The following is an 18,931-nucleotide window of genomic DNA, read 5'->3' as shown; positions in this document are numbered from 1 at the left end:
AGTAATTTATTCTCAGACAAAAATCGGATCATAATCATCGAGGTGGCCGAGAGATCAGATGCCGCTGTGCTGGTTTCCGTATCCAGAAGATGATTGCATGGACGGGCGCGCGCAGCACCGACAGCCGGCACGGGGCGCCCACACCTTTCCTGAACCCCGATCAACGGACCGAATATTGCCGTGCAAGGGAATTATTTGAGTTAGTCTAAGATAAGAGTAACCCTAATGCGCCGATTCATTTCGTCTGTGCGTGTCCGTTTAAGTCGAAACAGAGAGAAAAGTCGCCCCAAATGAACGCTCGTCCGCCTTTTGCCCACTTGCCAACCCATTTCCGACTCAAATTTGAGCCTCATTTGCGCCAGCGCGGACACGAAATAGATGCGCGCGAGGCCCACCTACTCCTCCCCTAGCCGGCCAGTCAGTGCCACAACCACCCCATTTCCTCCTCTTTCCCAAAAAACTCCCACCCGCTCGCCATAGACGACGTGCCAATCCTCAACGCCGCCCCCGGCCACGCCCACCTCGCCTCCACCAAAGGCAAGCTCCGTGCCTCTCGCAAAACGGCGGCACCGCCCAAGAAGAAGCCATTGACAGCCGAGCAGTGGGCCGTGCAGTCGGCCAAGAGGAAGGACCAGAGGCATGCGAAGGACTGCAAGCTCGAAGCCGTGTCCGCCGCCGCCCTGGCCTCCGCTGCACAGCAAGAGGAAAACAATGCCGGAGTCGCCGTCAATGCTCGAGATGAAGGCGGAGAAGCAAGCGAAGATGCTCGAGATGGAGGCCACCAACGTCAAGACCAAGGCAAAAGAAATGGCGCTCGCTAGCATCATGGCAGGTGTGGAGATCATGAAAGTGGACTTCAGTACGGTGTCCTGAGGAAGAGGCCTTGGTTTGAGAAGGTGTAGGCCGATATGCTCAAGTTTGATGACGAGTGATTTATGGTGGAGAGTGTCATCCTTTTTTTGTATGCCGGCAAGTGTGCGGGCATGACCATGGCCAACATGGCGTGGTTGAATTCCCGCTTCTTTTTTGTGTGCAGGCATATGTATCTGTTGGGTTTCGTAGTAATTTCAAAAAATTTCCTACGCACACGCAAGATCATGTGATGCATAGCAACGAGGGGAGAGTATTGTCTACGTACCCAACGCAGACCGACTGCGGAAGCGATGACACGACGTAGAGGAAGTAGTCGTACGTCTTCTCGATCCAACCGATCAAGCACCGAAACTACGGCACCTCCGAGTTCGAGCACACGTTCAGCTCGATGACGATCCCCGGACTACGATCCAGCAAAGTGTCGGGGAAGAGTTTCGTCAGCACGACGGCGTGGTGACGATCTTGATGAACTACAGCAGCAGGGCTTCGCCTAAACTCCGCTACAGTATTATCGAGGAATATGGTGGCAGGGGGCACCGCACACGGCTAAGGAATCGATCACGTGGATCAACTTGTGTCAACTTGTGTGTTTAGAGGTGCCCCTGCCTCCGTATATAAAGGAGGAGAGGAGGGGAGGCTGGCCGGCCAAGGGGGGGAGGCGCAGGAGAGTCCTACTCCCTCTGGGAGTAGGATTCCCCCTCCAATCCTAGTCCAACTAGGATTCCTCGGAGGGGAAAAGAGGAGGAGGGGGCCGGCCACCTCTCCTAGTCCTAATAGGACTAGGGGAAGGGGGGGGCGCAGCCCAACTAGGGCAGCCCCTTCTCTTTTCCACTAAGGCCCACTATGGCCCAAATAGCTCCCGGGGGGTTCCGGTAACCCTCCCGGTATTCCGGTAAAATCCCGATTTCACCCGGAACACTTCCGATATCCAAATATAGGCTTCCAATATATCAATCTTTACGTCTCGACCATTTCGAGACTCCTCGTCATGTCCGTGATCACATCCGGGACTCCGAACAACCTTCGGTACATCAAAATGCATAAACTCATAATATAACTGTCATCGTAACCTTAAGCGTGCGGACCCTACGGGTTCGAGAACAATGTAGACATGACCGAGACACGTCTCTGGTCAATAACCAATAGCGGGACCTGGATGCCCATATTGGCTCCTACATATTCTACGAAGATCTTTATCGGTCAGACCGCATAACAACATACGTTGTTCCCTTTGTCATTGGTATGTTACTTGCCCGAGATTCGATCGTCGGTATCCAATACCTAGTTCAATCTCGTTACTGGCAAGTCTCTTTACTCGTTCCGTAATACATCATCTCACAACTAACATATTAGTTGTAATGCTTGCAAGGCTTATGTGATGTGTATTACCGAGAGGGCCCAGAGATACCTCTCCGACAATCGGAGTGACAAATCCTAATCTCGAAATACGCCAACCCAACATCGACCATTGGAGACACCTGTAGTACTCCTTTATAATCACCCAGTTACGTTGTGACGTTTGGTAGTACCCAAAGTGTTCCTCCGGTAAACGGGAGTTGCATAATCTCATAGTCATAGGAACATGTATAAGTCATGAAGAAAGCAATAGCAACATACTAAACGATCGGGTGCTAAGCTAATGGAATGGGTCATGTCAATCAGATCATTCTACTAATGATGTGACCTCGTTAATCAAATAACAACTCATTGTTCATGGTTAGGAAACATAACCATCTTTGATTAACGAGCTAGTCTAGTAGAGGCATACTAGTGACACTTTGTTTGTCTATGTATTCACACATGTATTATGTTTCCGGTAAATACAATTCTAGCATGAATAATAAACATTTATCATGATTATAAGGAAATAAATAATAACTTTATTATTGCCTCTAGGGCATATTTCCTTCAGTCTCCCACTTGCACTAGAGTCAATAATCTAGATTACACTATAATGATTCTAACACCCATGGAGCTTTGGTGCTGATCATGTTTTGCTCGTGGAAGAGGCTTAGTCAACGGGTCTGCAACATTCAGATCCGTATGTATCTTGCAAATCTCTATGTCTCCCACCTGGACTAGATCCCGGATGGAGTTGAAGCGTCTCTTGATGTGTTTGGTCCTTTTGTGAAATCTGGATTCCTTTGCCAAGGCAATTGCACCAGTATTGTCACAAAAGATTTTCATTGGTCCCGATGCACTAGGTATGACACCTAGATCGGATATGAACTCCTTCATCCAGACTCCTTCATTTGCTGCTTCCGAAGCAGCTATGTATTCCGCTTCACATGTAGATCCCGCTACGACGCTTTGTTTAGAACTGCACCAACTGACAGCTCCACCGTTTAATGTAAACACGTATCCGGTTTGCGATTTAGAATCGTCCGGATCAGTGTCAAAGCTTGCATCAACGTAACCTTTTACGATGAGCTCTTTGTCACCTCCATATACGAGAAACATATCCTTAGTCCTTTTCAGGTATTTCAGGATGTTCTTGACCGCTGTCCAGTGATCCACTCCTGGATTACTTTGGTACCTCCCTGCTAAACTTATAGCAAGGCACACATCAGGTCTGGTACACAGCATTGCATACATGATAGAGCCTATGGCTGATGCATAGGGAACATCTTTCATATTCTCTCTATCTTCTGCAGTGGTCGGGCATTGAGTCTTACTCAATTTCACACCTTGTAATACAGGCAAAAATCCTTTCTTTGCTTGATCCATTTTGAATTTCTTCAAAATCTTGTCAAGGTATGTGCTTTGTGAAAGTCCAATTAAGCGTCTTGATCTATCTCTATAGATCTTAATGCCTAATATGTAAGCAGCTTCACCGAGGTCTTTCATTGAAAAACTTTTATTCAAGTATCCCTTTATGCTATCCAGAAATTCTATATCATTTCCAATCAGTAATATGTCATCCACATATAATATCAGAAATGCTACAGAGCTCCCACTCACTTTCTTGTAAATACAGGCTTCTCGAAAGTCTGTATAAAACCAAATGCTTTGATCACACTATCAAAACGTTTATTCCAACTCCGAGAGGCTTGCACCAGTCCATAAATGGATCGCTGGAGCTTGCACACTTTGTTAGCTTCCTTTGGATCGACAAAACCTTCTGGTTGCATCATATACAACTCTTCTTCCAGAAATCCATTCAGGAATGCAGTTTTGACATCCATTTGCCAAATTTCATAATCATAAAATGCGGCAATTGCTAACATGATTCGGACGGACTTAAGCATCGCTACGGGTGAGAAGGTCTCATCGTAATCAATCCCTTGAACTTGCCGAAAACCTGTTGCGACAAGTAGAGCTTTGTAGACAGTAATATTACCATCAGCGTCAGTCTTCTTCTTAAAGATCCATTTATTCTCAATTGCTTGCCGATCATCGGGCAAGTCAACCACCATACTTTGTTCTCATACATGGATCCCATCTCAGATTTCATGGCATCAAGCCACTTTGCGGAATCTGGGCTCACCATCGCTTCTTCATAGTTCGTAGGTTCATCATGATCTAGTAGCATGACCTCCAGAACAGGATTACCGTACCACTCTGGTGCGGATCTTACTCTGGTTGATCTACGAGGTTCAGCAGTATCTTGATCTGAAGTTTCGTGATCATTATCATTGGCTTCCTCACTAACTGGTGTAGGTGTCACTGAAACAGTTTTCTGTGATGAACTACCTTCCAGTAAGGGAGCGGGTACAGTTACCTCGTCAAGTTCTACTTTCCTCCCACTCACTTCTTTCGAGAGAAACTCCTTCTCTAGAAATGATCCATTCTTAGCAACGAAAGTCTTGCCTTCGGATCTGTGATAGAAGGTGTACCCAACAGTTTCCTTTGGGTATCCTATAAAGACACATTTCTCCGATTTGGGTTCGAGCTTATCAGGTTGAAACTTTTTCACATAAGCATCGCAGCCCCAAACTTTAAGAAACGACAACTTTGGTTTCTTGCCAAACCACAGTTCATAAGGCGTCGTCTCAACGGATTTTGATGGTGCCCTATTTAACGTGAATGCGGCCGTCTCTAAAGCATATCCCCAAAAAGATAGCGGTAAATCAGTAAGAGACATCATAGATCGCACCATATCTAGTAAAGTACGATTACGACGTTCAGACACACCATTACGCTGTGGTGTTCTGGGTGGCGTGAGTTGCGAAACTATTCCACAGTTTTTTCAAATGTACACCAAACTCGTAACTCAAATATTCTCCTCCACGATCAGATCGTAGAAACTTTATTTTCTTGTTACGATGATTTTCAACTTCACTCTGAAATGCTTTGAACTTTTCAAACGTTTCAGACTTATGTTTCATTAAGTAGATATACCCATATCTGCTTAAATCATCTGTGAAGGTGAGAAAATAACGATGTCCGCCACGAGCCTCAATATTCATCGGGCCACATACATCGGTATGTATGATTTCCAACAAATCTGTTGCTCTCTCCATAGTACCGGAGAACGGTGTTTTAGTCATCTTGCCCATGAGGCACGGTTCGCAAGTACCAAGTGATTCATAATCAAGTGGTTCCAAAAGTCCATCAGCATGGAGTTTCTTCATGCGCTTTATACCGATATGACCTAAACGACAGTGCCACAAATAAGTTGCACTTTCATTATCAACTCTGCATCTTTTGGCTTCAATATTATGAATATGTGTATTACTACTATCGAGATTCAATAAGAATAGACCACTCTTCAAGGGTGCATGACCATAAAAGATATTACTCATATAAATATAACAACCATTATTCTCTGATTTAAATGAATAACCGTCTCGCATTAAACAAGATCCAGATATAATGTTCATGCTCAACGCTGGCACCAAATAACAATTATTTAGGTCTAATATTAATCCCGAAGGTAGATGTAGAGGTAGCGTGCCGACTGCGATTACATCGACTTTGGAACCGTTTCCCACGCGCATCGTCACCTCGTCCTTTGCCAGTGCCCGCTTATTCCGTAGTCCCTGTTTCGAGTTGCAAATATTAGCAACGGAACCAGTATCAAATACCCAGGTGCTACTGCGAGCTCTAGTAAGGTACACATCAATAACATGTATATCACATATACCTTTGTTCACCTTGCCATCCTTCTTATCCGCCAAATACTTGGGCAGTTCCGCTTCCAGTGACCAGTCTGCTTGCAGTAGAAGCACTCAGTTTCAGGCTTAGGTCCAGACTTGGGTTTCTTCTCTTGAGCAGCAACTTGCTTGCCGTTCTTCTTGAAGTTCCCCTTTTTCTTCCCTTTGCCCTTTTTCTTGAAACTAGTGGTCTTGTTAACCATCAACACTTGATGCTCCTTCTTGATTTCTACCTCCGCAGCTTTCAGCATTGCGAAGAGCTCGGGAATAGTCTTGTTCATCCCTTGCATATTATAGTTCATCACGAAGCTCTTGTAGCTTGGTGGCAGTGATTGGAGAATTCTGTCAATGACACAATCATCCGGAAGATTAACTCCCAATTGAATCAAGTGATTATTATACCCAGACATTTTGAGTATATGTTCACTGACAGAACTGTTCTCCTCCATCTTGCAGCTATAGAACTTATTGGAGACTTCATATCTCTCAATTCGGGCATTTGCTTGAAATATTAACTTCAACTCCTGGAACATCTCATATGCTCCATGACGTTCAAAACGTCGTTGAAGTCCCGATTCTAAGCCGTAAAGCATGGCACACTGAACTATCGAGTAGTCATCAGCTTTGCTCTGCCAGACGTTCATAACATCTGGTGTTGCTCCAGCGGCAGGCCTGGCACCCAGCGGTGCTTCCAGGACGTAATTTTTCTGTGCAGCAATGAGGATAATCCTCAAGTTACGGACCCAGTCCGTGTAATTGCTACCATCATCTTTCAACTTTGCTTTCTCAAGGAACGTATTAAAATTCAACGGAACAACAGCACGAGCCATCTATCTACAATCAACATAAACAAGCAAGATACTATCAGGTACTAAGTTCATGATAAATTTAAGTTCAATTAATCATATTATTTAAGAACTCCCACTTAGATAGACATCCCTCTAATCCTCTAAGTGATTACGTGATCCAAATCAACTAAACCATGACCGATCATCACGTGAGATGGAGTAGTTTTCAATGGTGAACATTGTTATGTTGATCATATCTACTATATGATTCACGCTCGACCTTTCGGTCTCCGTGTTCCGAGGCAATATCTGCATATGCTAGGCTCGTCAAGTTTAACCTGAGTATTCTGCGTGTGCAAAACTGGCTTGCACCCGTTGTAGATGGACGTAGAGCTTATCACACCCGATCATCACGTGGTGTCTGGGCACGACGAACTTTGGCAACGGTGCATACTCAGGGAGAACACTTCTTGATAATTTAGTGAGAGATCATCTTATAATGCTACCATCAATCAAAGCAGGATAAGATGCATAAAAAGATAAACATCACATGCAATCAATATAAGTGATATGATATGGTCATCATCATCTTGTGCTTGTGATCTCCATCTCCGAAGCACCGTCATGATCACCATCGTCACCGGCGCGACACCTTGATCTCCATCGTAGCATCGTTGTCGTCTCGCCAATCTTATGCTTCCACGACTATCACTACCGTTTAGTAATAAAGTAAAGCATTACATCGCGATTGCATTGCATACAATAAAGCGACAACCATATGGCTCCTGCCAGTTGCCGATAACTCGGTTACAAAACATGATCATCTCATACAATAAAATTCAGCATCATGCTTTGACCATATCACATCACAACATGCCCTGCAAAAACAAGTTAGACGTCCTCTACTTTGTTGTTGCTTGTTTTACGTGGCTGCTACGGGCTTAAGTAAGAACCAATCTCACCTACGCATCAAAACCACAACGATAGTTTGTCAAATAGACTCCGTTTTAACCTTCGCAAGGACCGGGCGTAGCCATACTTGGTTCAACTAAAGTTGGAGAGACAGTCGCCCGCAAGCCATCTCTGTGCAAAGCACGTCGAGGGAACCGGTCTCGCGTAAGCGTACGCGTAAGGTTGGTCTGGGTCGTCTCGTCCAACAATACCGCCGAACCAAAATATGACATGCTGGTAGGCAGTATGACTTGTATCGTCCACAACTCACTTGTGTTCTACTCGTGCATATAACATCAACATCAATAACCTAGGCTCTGATACCACTGTTGGGTTTCGTAGTAATTTCAAAAAAATTCCTATGCACACGCAAGATCATGTGATGCATAGCAACGAGGGGAGAGTATTGTCTACGTACCCAACGCAGACCGACTGCGGAAGCGATGACACGACGTAGAGGAAGTAGTCGTACGTCTTCTCGATCCAACCGATCAAGCACCGAAACTACGGCACCTCCGAGTTCGAGCACACGTTCAGCTCGATGACGATCCCCGGACTACGATCCAGCAAAGTGTCGGGGAAGAGTTTCGTCAGCACGACGGCGTGGTGACGATCTTGATGAACTACAGCAGCAGGGCTTCGCCTAAACTCCGCTACAGTATTATCGAGGAATATGGTGGCAGGGGGCACCGCACACGGCTAAGGAATCGATCACGTGGATCAACTTGTGTCAACTTGTGTGTTTAGAGGTGCCCCTGCCTCCGTATATAAAGGAGGAGAGTAGGGGAGGCTGGCCGGCCAAGGGGGGGAGGCACAGGAGAGTCCTACTCCCTCTGGGAGTAGGATTCCCCCTCCAATCCTAGTCCAACTAGGATTCCTCGGAGGGGAAAAGAGGAGGAGGGGGCCGGCCACCTCTCCTAGTCCTAATAGGACTAGGGGAAGGGAGGGGGCGCAGCCCAACTAGGGCAGCCCCTTCTCTTTTCCACTAAGGCCCACTATGGCCCAAATAGCTCCCGGGGGGTTCCGGTAACCCTCCCGGTATTCCGGTAAAATCCCGATTTCACCCGGAACACTTCCGATATCCAAATATAGGCTTCCAATATATCAATCTTTACGTCTCGACCATTTCGAGACTCCTCGTCATGTCCGTGATCACATCCGGGACTCCGAACAACCTTCGGTACATCAAAATGCATAAACTCATAATATAACTGTCATCGTAACCTTAAGCGTGCGGACCCTACGGGTTCGAGAACAATGTAGACATGACCGAGACACGTCTCTGGTCAATAACCAATAGCGGGACCTGGATGCCCATATTGGCTCCTACATATTCTACGAAGATCTTTATCGGTCAGACCGCATAACAACATACGTTGTTCCCTTTGTCATTGGTATGTTACTTGCCCGAGATTCGATCGTCGGTATCCAATACCTAGTTCAATCTCGTTACTGGCAAGTCTCTTTACTCGTTCCGTAATACATCATCTCACAACTAACATATTAGTTGTAATGCTTGCAAGGCTTATGTGATGTGTATTACCGAGAGGGCCCAGAGATACCTCTCCGACAATCGGAGTGACAAATCCTAATCTCGAAATACGCCAACCCAACATCGACCATTGGAGACACCTGTAGTACTCCTTTATAATCACCCAGTTACGTTGTTACGTTTGGTAGTACCCAAAGTGTTCCTCCGGTAAACGGGAGTTGCATAATCTCATAGTCATAGGAACATGTATAAGTCATGAAGAAAGCAATAGCAACATACTAAACGATCGGGTGCTAAGCTAATGGAATGGGTCATGTCAATCAGATCATTCTACTAATGATGTGACCTCGTTAATCAAATAACAACTCATTGTTCATGGTTAGGAAACATAACCATCTTTGATTAACGAGCTAGTCTAGTAGAGGCATACTAGTGACACTTTGTTTGTCTATGTATTCACACATGTATTATGTTTCCGGTAAATACAATTCTAGCATGAATAATAAACATTTATCATGATTATAAGGAAATAAATAATAACTTTATTATTGCCTCTAGGGCATATTTCCTTCAGTCTCCCACTTGCACTAGAGTCAATAATCTAGATTACACTGTAAACACCCATGGAGCTTTGGTGCTGATCATGTTTTGCTCGTGGAAGAGGCTTAGTCAACGGGTCTGCAACATTCAGATCCGTATGTATCTTGCAAATCTCTATGTCTCCCACCTGGACTAGATCCCGGATGGAGTTGAAGCGTCTCTTGATGTGTTTGGTCCTTTTGTGAAATCTGGATTCCTTTGCCAAGGCAATTGCACCAGTATTGTCACAAAAGATTTTCATTGGACCCGATGCACTAGGTATGACACCTAGATCGGATATGAACTCCTTCATCCAGACTCCTTCATTTGCTGCTTCCGAAGCAGCTATGTATTCCGCTTCACATGTAGATCCCGCTACAACGCTTTGTTTAGAACTGCACCAACTGACAGCTCCACCGTTTAATGTAAACACGTATCCGGTTTGCGATTTAGAATCGTCCGGATCAGTGTCAAAGCTTGCATCAACGTAACCTTTTACGGTGAGCTCTTTGTCACCTCCATATACGAGAAACATATCCTTAGTCCTTTTCAGGTATTTTAGGATGTTCTTGTTAGGTTTCGTAGTAATTTCAAAAATTTTCCTACGCGCACACAGGATCATGTGATGCATAGCAACGAGAGGAGAGTGTTGTCTACGTACCCAACGCAGACCGACTGCGGAAGCGATGACACGACGTAGAGGAAGTAGTCGTACGTCTTCACGATCCAACCGATCAAGCACCGAAACTACGGCACCTCCGAGTTCGAGCACACGTTCAGCTCGATGACGATCCCCGGACTCCGATCCAGCAAAGTGTCGGGGAAGAGTTTCGTCAGCACGACGGCGTGGTGACGATCTTGATGAACTACAGCAGCAGGGCTTCGCCTAAACTCCGCTACAGTATTATCGAGGAATATGGTGGCAGGGGGCACCGCACACGGCTAAGGAATCGATCACGTGGATCAACTTGTGTCAACTTGTGTGTTTAGAGGTGCCCCTGCCTCCGTATATAAAGGAGGAGAGGAGGGGAGGCTGGCCGGCCAAGGGGGGGAGGCGCAGGAGAGTCCTACTCCCTCTGGGAGTAGGATTCCCCCTCCAATCCTAGTCCAACTAGGATTCCTCGGAGGGGAAAAGAGGAGGAGGGGGCCGGCCACCTCTCCTAGTCCTAATAGGACTAGGGGGTGGCGCGCAGCCCATCTAGGGCAGCCCCTTCTCTTTTCCACTAAGGCCCACTATGGCCCAAATAGCTCCCGGGGGGTTCCGGTAACCCTCTCGGTATTCCGGTAAAATCCCGATTTCACCCGGAACACTTTCGATATCCAAATATAGGCTTCCAATATATCAATCTTTACGTCTCGACCATTTCGAGACTCCTCGTCATGTCCGTGATCACATCCGGGACTCCGAACAACCTTCGGTACATCAAAATGCATAAACTCATAATATAACTGTCATCGTAACCTTAAGCGTGCGGACCCTACGGGTTCGAGAACAATGTAGACATGACCGAGACACGTCTCCGGTCAATAACCAATAGCGGGACCTGGATGCCCATATTGGCTCCTACATATTCTACGAAGATCTTTATCGGTCAGACCGCATAACAACATACGTTGTTCCCTTTGTCATCGGTATGTTACTTGCCCGAGATTCGATCGTCAGTATCCAATACCTAGTTCAATCTCGTTACTGGCAAGTCTCTTTACTCGTTCCGTAATACATCATCTCACAACTAACATATTAGTTGTAATGCTTGCAAGGCTTATGTGATGTGTATTACCGAGAGGGCCCAGAGATACCTCTCCGACAATCGGAGTGACAAATCCTAATCTCGAAATACGCCAACCCAATATCGACCATTGGAGACACCTGTAGTACTCCTTTATAATCACCCAGTTACGTTGTGACGTTTGGTAGTACCCAAAGTGTTCCTCCGGTAAACGGGAGTTGCATAATCTCATAGTCATAGGAACATGTATAAGTCATGAAGAAAGCAATAGCAACATACTAAACGATCGGGTGCTAAGCTAATGGAATGGGTCATGTCAATCAGATCATTCTACTAATGATGTGACCTCGTTAATCAAATAACAACTCATTGTTCATGGTTAGGAAACATAACCATCTTTGATTAACGAGCTAGTCTAGTAGAGGCATACTAGTGACACTTTGTTTGTCTATGTATTCACACATGTATTATGTTTCCGGTAAATACAATTCTAGCATGAATAATAAACATTTATCATGATTATAAGGAAATAAATAATAACTTTATTATTGCCTCTAGGGCATATTTCCTTCAGTATCAGCCGCTGTCAAATGTGCCAGCATGAACTATGTGACGGTTTTTTTAGGCTGGCATGTCTGCCGGCCGCTTTCATGACGTCGGCATGAACTCTGGATGATGACATGGCCGCTGGAATGATCTATGATCAGAGGCCTTTTTAAAACTGAGGTAAATACACCGGTGGTGTCTGTACTTGTCATTGATGCTCACTTCAGTGCCTGAACTTGAAAAATACACCGAATTGGTTCTAAAACTTGACACGAACGTGCAAATACGGTGCTAATCCTGCCCACAGACGTAAAGTGCGTCCACGTGGCACTGACATGGCATGGGGCCCACTTGTAGGTACAAAACAGAATTACTTGAGTACTATATGACCCTATGACTAGTGGGCCCGCCTGTCAGTAATTAGTAAGAAAATTAACATAAAAATGTACTGGACATGCATTGAACCTGCGACCTGACGCTTGGGGAAAATTTCGCTCATCATTCCACCAAATATATTTCCATGTCAATGTCAGCCCCTCATACTTAATGTATTTGAACCTAAAACTCTTGTATAGATAAATGGGTTGCAGCATGTGGCCCATTTAACGCACGCTATTTTTTTTTATGTAAAACATATGTCAATAATAATATCAATAATAAAATCTAGATTTAATATTCATGTGTAATTAATAATTACTTCATGCTACACAAATATCCTTGTGCACACAATAAATATAGAGAGGTATGTAATAAAATATCTTGCTTAAAATGTTCCTGTAATTTTTAGAAATATTAACTTATTATTTTAAAATACTATTTAAATATAATCCATGAGTGTTTAAAAATGTTTGTAAATACTAACATTAAAATAGTTTTTATAAATAATAATTATTTTCTAAAAATAGTACTCCCCCTATCCCATAATGTAAAACGTTTTTTGACACTACACTAGTTTCAGAAAATGTCTTATACTATGGGACATATGGACTATTTTCTAAATAATAACTTCATATTTCTAAATATTACAGGAATATTGTTTAGTAATTTATTTTATTGTGTACGGTACACCTCTATATTGTTTTTTGATATAGCTTACCACTCATGCCAAGTGGTGACACCTCTATATATTTACTTTGTGTGCACACAGATTTTTGTGGCATGCGGTAATTTCTCATAACACATGAATATTTGAATCTTACTTTTATTATTATGATTATTATTTACGTTTTTTTAACATTTTTTTAAAAAATAACGTGTGCAATATGGGCTACTAGCTGCAGACCATTTCAGGACACAGGAGTTTCCGTCTCAATATATGAGTTTAGTGGTTATAAGAGACATATAGTAAAGTAATTATATTTCATAGTTATAAGTGGACCCCATGCCATGTCTGTGCCACATCAGCATATACGGTGCCACCTCGACGCACTTTACGTCTAGGAGTGTGATTAGCATCGTATGTGCGTGTCTGTGCCAAGTTTTAGAACCAGTTCGACGTATTTTTTAAGTTCAGGCACTAAACTGAACATCCATGGCAAGTTGAAGCATCACAGTTGTATTTACCTTTTTAAAATTCTACGAGAACATAAAATAAGTGTGTGTATTGAGCGCACGGCGGATAAAAAAAAGACGAGGAGCGGGCTGTCGATCCAAACGAGAAAAGGCGAACAAAGGTGCGTCGGGTCGTTGCTCTGAGGCTGCCCATAATGGAAGTATTATAGATAGTATCATACATGTCAACTAAGCAATTTAGATGAGGTGACATAGAATTAAATGAAGAAAAAGAGGCTTGAGTATCATATTATGATACCGTGTCATATTAAATGATGTACTACTTTGTGTCATGCATGACAATAAATGTAATTCTATATGATACTAACATATGATATTATACATTACAGATGTAGTATCAGGCTGGTTGTAATGGGAGTATCATATAGTAATATTATGCATATGATACTAGTTTATGATACTATCTCCCTAATGCATAGTATCATATATTAGTATCATGTAGCACTTTATTTATTGCCATGCATGATATGATACTCCATACTCTTTTTTTTTATTTAATGCTATGACACCTCATCAAAATTGCCTAGTTGGCATGCATGATACTAACTATGATACTATCATTACGACTAACCTAGACTAGTATCATATGTATGATACCAGTAGTATATGATACTCCCAATTACAATCAGCCCTGAGGTGAGGAGACATGAGAGATGTCGACATCGGCACTGGCCAGTCGCCGGTCCAAAGTTCGAGATGCCATCTCCATATACAAAAAGGTGACGAAATCACTGTGGCTGTTGCAGCGCAAAGAAACAGCGATTTGATCGAGGTCGATCGACCCGGCGTCCGCAGATGATCCGGCTACGCTTTCCGCTGTCTCGTCTCGACCGTCCCTTCGTCGCCCCGTCCTGACCACCTAGCACGGGCACGGGCCCAACGGACTTTCTTCCGTAAATCACTCGAAACAAAGCAACGTACGACCTGGGGTAGGCAGTAGCGCCGTGGCGTACAGCGCGCAGCGTGTCAGGTCCAGGCAGCTGCGAGCGCCCGGAAATGAAATAAATAAATAAAAATAAATGGCCGCTTCGAAATACACACACACGCAGTCTTGGTTGCAACCGGTGGAGACGGCAGCCACGCGATGGCTATGAATTCGTCCCCGGTTCCCGGCTGTCCAAATCACGACCGACCAAGCAACCCGATGCAAGCTGCAGGCATGGCGTACCTGTGTCCACACCTTTCCCTAGTCCGGATCAATGGGACGGAATACCTTGAGGGAATTATTTGTTATTTATTAGTTCAAGGTAAGGAGATGTCGACATCGCCACTCGTCCAGGCGCCACAAAGGAAGAAAGAGACGAGATCGAGCATTGTGGGCGAATGGCCACACGCCACGCGCTCTTCCACCGAGCCACACCAAACGATCTACTCCAGTGAAGATGATCCAGATCAATCAGCAGATGCAAAAGGGAAGGGACGGGAGCAAGCAACGTAGACGTGGTCTGATCTACGTAGTACTACGTGAGGTAGGCGTAACGACCTGACCTGTACGCACGCACGCACGCACGCCCGCGGTCTGGATCAGTCAGTTGGGAAAGAGCCGAGCCGGGCGACACGTATGGGCGCATGGCCGTATTCACGCGGCCGCATTAGCTGGTGGTGGAGGCCCCTGCAGAGCACACGATCGTATTCGTAGTCCCCGCCTGTCCACACACACTCAACGATATTGATCTACATCCTTGTAGTTTTGAATTTTACCTACAATTTATTTTTTTAACGGAGGTGAAAGTTTTGCCTCGTCTCATTAAAAAAAGAAAAGGAATCCAAAATGATTCAAAGAAGTACATTACACCTCCACAAATGGAAGAGAATACAACCTACTCTCGCGGTAGAGCAATGCTACATCCACGTAATGGTTTACGTAAGGTTACGAACTGATCTGACGTGGGACTATTTGATTGAATTAAAAGAGAGGATTAGGCCCACCCCACCTGAAAATCAAGGGGGCATATATAGATTAGATGGAAGTTTACGTAGCAGCTACGTAGCCCTTCGTAAGTCTAGGATTTTCGCTCGCGGTATCGAAGAACAGAAACGCTTCACCCCCGCAAGGACCCAATTTCTTACTGTTAGATTATTTGCTGTGATTATGCAACTGCTATTCGAATCTTATGTAATACATATGAACATTATTTGATTCGATGTGAAAATTAGTGGATAGTGGTGTGATCAGGTCCCTGGGATGTCACACTTCTCCAACCTCCAAGATGGGCCATGGCACGCCGCTCAGGCAGCCCCGCTGCTAGATTGCGGCGAACCATGAAAAATCATGCGGACGAGAAGTCATCACTGCCAAACATGTCAGAGACGAAGTCATGGTCGCCGGATTCGAAGCCAAAGAGCTGATAGCCCAAACGACCAGGGGTGTTACTATCGCCGCTGCTGTTGCAGCACCAGACCAAATTCCCACTGATCAACCAACGCCAATGCCGAGATCTCCGTCGAGAGGGAGCGAGGATCGGGGATACTTTATTGCCTTCGACTGCGCCGCTGTTCCCATGAAAACGGCGCCACCAGGCACACAAACCGGATAACCAGATCTGGGGTTCCCCTGCCCTTCCGCCGCCGAAGCGGCCGGAGAAGGGAAAGGGAACCCACGACGGCACCGAGGAAACGGGGGGAAACTGAGTCGCCGCTCACTTCGCCTTTCTCTTCAGACTAGTCACAGTGGGAAGTAACTTAAAGTAGTAACATGCACATGTTACTAGTCTATGTTACTACCTCCACAGTGGATAGTAAGGCTGGTCATAGTGAGGAGTAACTTATATTAGTGTCATGCATATAATACTAGCCTAAGTTACTACCTTCATAGTGCAAAATAACATAGTAGTAGTGTCATAGATGACTTTATTAATTAGTTTGTAGACTCATCTTGTCTTGAAAAGCGCTATGTTACAGTAACATATTATGTTACCACTTCTCATTAACTACATGCCACATAAGCAAAAAAATCTCGGAGTGTGCTATGTTACTTGCTAAGTTACTCCCACTATGACTAGCCTAACATATGTGTTGTGTCATGCATCACTTCATTTATTAGTTTATAGACTCATCTTTTTTTGATATGTGTGATGTTACCACCTATGTTACTCCCACTAGCAGCGGTTCCAAACGGTCGTAAGGTGCGCCTTTTGCGGTTCTAATGCTCTGACATTTGTTAGTCCAAGGTACTGTAGGTAGGAAATGTCCAGTGGTCCACCACGCACCACAATGGACGAGAGCAGCACGGCAATCTACGTTTTATATTTTTAGATCAAAATAAAGACGGAATGACTTGCCACGTCTCACACGTGCTCTTCCACTGAGAACGACCGCAAACTAAGGTCCTGTTTATTTCATAAGTTATAGGACTTTTTTAAATCCCAACTTATAAATCATAAGTTCCTACCTGTTTGTTTACATTGATTTATAAGTCCCGAGTCCCTTCCTGTTTATTTACAGGGACTTATAAGTCCGGGGCGACGAACAGACGCAGGTGAGAGCCGCCTCGGCCTCCGATGTTCACCAGCTGCGGCCTCCTCCGCCCTGGGGCACGGGCCTCCCATGACCAGGTCCAACCGGAGGAAGGCCATGACCGGCCGACTGGTCGAAGATTTCCACCGACGGATGAGCCTTCGGGTGCCTGTTGAGATTTTCACCGGCGGATGAGCCTTCGGGTCCCTGTTGAGACGAGGGGAATTGAGAGAAGAAGGGGATCTCGTCCTCCTCATCGGCCATGGCGGCGACGGTTGAGGGTACCGGCGGCGGCGGCGATTGGGGCGAGGCAGGGAAGGAGCGAGGCGAGGAGGAGGGGAACGAGCAGGGCGGGGTTCGTGCGGGGCGATGCGGGGTAGGTGCGTCCAGATCGATAAGTCCTAATAAGTTCCTCCCTGAGAGTCTTTTCTGATAAGTCCCAAATGACCCCAATAAGTCCCTATAAGTCCCTTCTGTTTGGTTTAGATGGGACTTATAGGGACTTTTTTAAATTCCTAAACCAACAAGTCCCTGAAAAGGAGATCGAGGTCGACGGATGCGACGGCGCAATGATTTCCGCGGACGTAATCTGTGGCTTGCACCGTCCCTCCTCCCGATCTGATCTAACGTCTCCTCGTGGTCATCATCATCATCCCTAACGGCACGCTCGCGATTTGGATCGGTCGGTTGGGCACGTATGGGCACAGGCGCAGGCGCATAGGCGCATCCGATGGACGGGTGGAGGCCCCTGCCCGCCTGCCACGCCATCGTGTTCATTCGTCGTCCCATCCCCGGTTCCCGCCAGTTCAAACACTGCACGGTCTTTATCTACGTACGTACTCCCTCCGTTCCGAAATAGATGACTCAGTTTTGTATGATCTTTATATGAAGTTGAATCATCTATTTTGGAACTGAGGGAGTACGTTTTTTTTATGTTTCTCCATGTGAGCTGAGCTAGTACGTACAAGCAGCGATTGTCATACGGAATAAAGCCCTAAGGGGAACGAGCAGCAATACTTATTAGGCTGGTCATAGTGGGGAGTAACTTAGACTAGTGTCATGCATATGACACTAGGCTAAGTTACTATCTTCATAATACAAAGTAACATAATAGTAGTAAGTTAGATGGCTTCATTAATTACCTTGTAGACTCATCTTGTCTTGAAAAGCGCTATGTTACAGTAACATATTATGTTACCACCTCTCATTAATTACTTGCCACATAAGCAAAAAAATCTTGAAGTGCGCTATGTTACTTGCTAAGGCTGGTCATAGTGGGGAGTAACTTAGACTAGTAACATACATATGTTACTAGTCTATGTTACTACCTTCATAGTGGGTAGTGTCATAGGTGTGGTAACATAGTTGCCTTCATTTATTACTTTGTAGACTCATTATGCATTGGAAACCGCTATGTGATGGTAACATATTATGTTACTCTATTTGCCTCTCTCCTCATTAACTACTTGCCACATCATCATTTTTGCTTATGTGGCATCTATGTTACTACCTATGTTACTCCCACTATGACCAGCCTAAGTTACTCCCACTATGACTAGCCTTAGACCGGCTCCATCGGTGGATGGTCCATGCCTGGCCGGTTCCCGCCTGCCCCAAACGTACGTGCGGCCAGCAACACCTTGCCAAAATGGGTACTAGAACTAGTCGGCACCCGGACCGGCCGCGCCGCATCTCGTCTTTATCTGCACTAGTAAATGTGTACATGCAGTGCACGTTAATATTAGGTAATGTATTAATTACACTTAAATACTAGATAGGATATTATTTGCGTATTAATTATGTGATTAGCATTGGCATTAATATTTGTTATGATATTAACTGCACACT

This window comes from Triticum aestivum, chromosome 2A (genome assembly GCF_018294505.1).
Source record: "Triticum aestivum cultivar Chinese Spring chromosome 2A, IWGSC CS RefSeq v2.1, whole genome shotgun sequence".
NCBI classification, from domain to species: domain Eukaryota; kingdom Viridiplantae; phylum Streptophyta; class Magnoliopsida; order Poales; family Poaceae; genus Triticum; species Triticum aestivum.
This window is presented reverse-complemented; position numbering follows the sequence as displayed.